General features: G+C 36.6%; 1 pseudogene; it reads left to right on the forward strand.

Moving 5' to 3' along the window:
- Positions 1 to 668: 668 nt before the first annotated feature.
- Positions 669 to 3,096, forward strand: LOC135149529 (probable alpha,alpha-trehalose-phosphate synthase [UDP-forming] 9; annotated as a pseudogene).
- The last annotated feature ends 1,378 nt before the right edge of the window (positions 3,097 to 4,474 follow it).

Raw genomic sequence — 4,474 nt, forward strand, 5'->3', positions numbered from 1 at the left:
TTGGCTTTTAATTCTTTCTACAACTGAAATCTACCTTGGTTTTTAATGCTCTCGGCTTTTCATCACAATCTTTAGTATTTTCAAACTCACATCACTTTAGCAGAATCGTAATAAACTCGAAAACTAAGGGCAACTAGACTAAGCAAGCAGCTCAGAAAGTGTATAAAAGGACCCCCACCCCCTCAAGTTCTAACCAACGAAAACACATTTTATACTTTAAGATAATTGATATACCTCCAGCTAGTTCAGCTATTTAAATACCGGTGTACAATATTAAACTAGTGGTTTTCTAGCTTGTTTAAGCGGCTGAGATTTAGTGATCATGATCATATTATTACAAATTTTTATGATTCGATTATTGAATTCATAACTATTGATTATGTTTACATGATTGATCATGTTTCCTTATAAGTATATATATATATATATATATATATATATATATATATCAATTGTATCTGCAAGAAGTTGTGATTATAAGTATAGAGCATATCATCATCAATTATCATGGCCTATAGTATAATAATCTTGTCTGTTTTCAATTATCTGTGGAGTAATTTCTCTTCAAGCCATTAGATTTACTTGTCTAACTTTGGGGAGCTCTTGTGTTTTCTTTTTACAGAATATAATCAGATCAGATTATATTTTTGTTTGAAAATAAATCGAACATGGATACAAGTTCATGTATGAATTTTACAAACTTGGCTTTCGGGGACCTGAACAGGACTAATCCTTGTATCAAATATGTGGATTCAGATGGTACCTCATCTACAACTGTCAGAATTATCATCTTGTCAAACATGTTGCCCCTTCATGCACAGAAGGATGGGAAAACAGAGGGCTTTAGCTTTATATACGATGAATCACCTCTATGGCAACTAAAAGATGGATTTTCACCTGATACAATGGTTTTTTATGTTGGTTCACTAAATGCCGATATAGATGTTAATGTACAGGAGGAGGTTGTTGAGAGACTGATGGATGATTTCAATTGCGTTCACACTTTTCTTGCGAATGAACTCTTCTCTGAATTCTATCATGATTTCTGCAAGCACCATCTATGGCCTATATTCCATTACATGCTCCCAATGTGCGGAAAGCATGGTGACCAATTTGATCAGGGACTGTGGCAGGCTTATATCTCTGCAAATAAAATATTAGCAAACAAAGAATTAGAAGTGGCAAATCCCGAGATTAATTATATTTTGATTCATGACTATCACCTCATGGCGGTCCTTGTGTTCTTGAGAAATAAGCGCTACAGGGCCAAACTCGGATTCTTTCTCCAAAGTCCATTCCTTGCATCTGCAGAGATCTATCGAACACTTCCTGTAAGTGCAGACATTCTGAGGATTTTGTTGAACTGCGATCTCATCGGGTTTCATACTTTCGATTTAGCTTGCCACCACTGGACTATGAGTCCAAACGAGGACAAATTGGGCTGGATTATAGTGGTCGCACGGTGTATATCAAGATTCTGCCTTTAGGAATTCATTTGGGAAAAGTTGAAAATGTTCTGAATATTCCTTCTACATCAATGAAAGTCATGGAAATTGAAGGGAAGTTCAAGGGGAAGCATGTAATTCTTGCCGTAGACGACATGAACTTATTCAAGGCAATTAGTCTGAAGTTATTAGCATTTGAACAACTATTGAGGAAGTATGAAACTTGCGGGATATTGTGGTTCTTGTTCAAATTATCAATCCTGAAAGAAGCTCAGGAGAAGACATGGAGGAAGTGAGAAGGGAGACGTATGGAACTGCTAACAGGATTAATCAGATTAACAACTGTGCTAATTATTTATGAATATGTTGGATGTTCTCCATCTCCGAGTGGAGCAATCAGAATAAATTCATGGGATATTAGTTCTTTAGCTGAGGCTATGCGTTCTGCGGTCTCCATGGATGATTCTTTAAGGCAATTAAGACATGAGCAGAACTATAGTTACGTTCAGTCTCATGATGTGGCATATTGTGCTCGCAGTTTCCTGCATAGCATCACGAGAGCATGTCTTGATCACTATAATTATCAATGCTGGGGTTTGGGCTTCAGTTTCACATTCAAAGTTGCTGCCCTCTCCCTAGGTTTTCAAAAATTATTTTCTAAAAGCATAGTTCCTGCATATAACAGGACAAATAGGAGGGCAATATTTCTAGACTTTGATGGCACCCTTGTTCCTCATTCCTCGACCAAGAAAAATCTCAGTAGTGAACTTGTCACTACTCTTAATTAACACTATGTGTGATGATCCTAAGAACACTGTGTTTATCGTTAGTGGAAGAGGTATAAGTTCCTTAACCGAGTGGCTGGCTCCATGTGAAGGTCTAGGACTAGCTACTGAACACGGGTACTTCATATGGTATTTTTCTTCAAAAACTTCTTAGAGACCTTTTCTAGTGGCACTTCTAATTAAATTGCCTTTGGTTTGCACGTGGAAGAAAACTTCTGAATGGCAATCCAGTTTGGTTGTGGATCTCGAGTGGAAGGTGGCAGTGGAGCGTATAATGAATCTGTATGCAGAAGCCACGGATGGTTCCACCATCGAAGTCAAAGAAAGTGTTTTGGTTTGGCACCTTCAAGATGCAGATCATGATTTTGGATCCTTGTAGGCAAAGGATTTACCGGATCATTTGAAACACGTCATTGCTAATGAACATGCAGTAGTTGCAAAAGGAAAAAATATTGTTGAGGTTAAACCACAGGTATATGTCTCTCGTCTCCCTCTTTCGGTCTTCCCTGTGCATTGTACAGTAATTTACTTAACTAGCAACCTAATATATTTAGGATGCAAGCAAAGGCTTGGTCACAGAAAAGGTAATCGCGACAATGGTTGGCAATGGCGAGATCCCTGATTTCATCCTCTGCATTGGAGATGACAGATTAGATGAAGACATGTACGACGGTACTTTGAAAATTGTTTCATCTGTGGTGGTCCCTGCTGTTCCGGAAATCTTTTTCTGCACTGTGGAGCAAAAGCCTAGCAAGGCCAAGTACTTTGTTGATGATACTTTTGAAGTTCAGAAGCTACTCCAGTGGTTTGCTAATGTTTCGAGTACGCAGCCAAGCTCCGCTGTAAATCCGCCAAGTATTCCTTGACAACTGACAAGCATAGTGTTCGTGAACATTGGTATAGGAGCATATATAAATGTAATATAGCAAGTTCTTTTTTGTATAGTCAGCATCAGATCTACTACTATGTATTAATGCTTGTAAATTTGTATTTGGCCGAAAGCAGAACATGTAAATGTATAGCCCACTTTAAATGGATATTTTAAAAAAACAGTCCCAGCATAATAAAGATATTGTATATTAAACCTCATTGAATTAATAATCTTGTTAAATTAATAAAATTTATCATTTTTGAGACTATTAACTCTCAGATAATTTACTATATTATATAGGTATACTTACACAAGTTTCATGTTATATTTACTATACGAATTGAGGATGTTATATATCTTTTTCCCATTTAAGAATGGGACTGCATAAGAAATGCTTGTTCAGGAAGTAAAAAAAGTTTGGATTTCTAATGCCAACATTAGAACCTTGAGCAATGTCGTACAAGCAAATCTTATTCACGTTTACAAATGCTGGAGAAAGGTCTCTAAATACAAACAATACTTCAGAGTTCAGATATTCGAAGTAAGAGTGACAATATAATATGGTATACTGCATTAGAGAAGCTTGTCGCCTTTACTCTCAATGCTCATGACAGTACTGGAACTGTTCCTGACTAGTGAGGCAGCGTCATTGATTCTGTCTGCTTAAAGAAATGAATTAAATTACATTGTATCTTTTTTTTTCGACCTGGCCAATATTGTTATATGAACTATCACCTAGTTGTTCAGTCCTATAAGTCTAATCTAACAACATAGTTAAACCGGGCAATATAGGCCCAAAACCATATATCCAGTCCAAACCAAACCATTTTTTAAAATTTGGTCCAACAAAAAAATCACACATTTTATTTGGATATGGTTGGTTTTGAAATCATGTTTTTTATCCAAAATGTGGACCCAATATATGATAACCATATTTAAAAAAAAACACTTTCATACCCCGTATAATTCAATTCATTGCTTACCACTACACTCGTACAATTAAATTCGATCTCTCTTACTTCTCTGCTGGATCCCTGCCTCCACCGACCATATCATCACCGCCGAGAAACGTCTTCTCTCTCTTATCAAGTACTCCCTCCCTCCCTCCCTCTCTCTGATTTTCGTGTCTTATCTCTTTCATTATCATGTTTTATTGTCTCCTTGTTTTACCTTGCGGATCAGGTCTGTATAGATACGCTTACGCGATTTGAATTGATTTTCATAGTGTGCCTAATCTGCTTAATGCTATCCTCTAAATCGATTATATTATGCTTAGGACAGATTTAAGCACTTGTTAATTCAAGTTAGGGCACTTATTATGGAAGCAGAGAAACAATTGAGTATCATGTGTGTATGTATTTTTCTTATTTGGG

Source organism: Daucus carota, chromosome 9 (assembly GCF_001625215.2).
Source record: "Daucus carota subsp. sativus chromosome 9, DH1 v3.0, whole genome shotgun sequence".
Lineage (NCBI taxonomy): Eukaryota > Viridiplantae > Streptophyta > Magnoliopsida > Apiales > Apiaceae > Daucus > Daucus carota.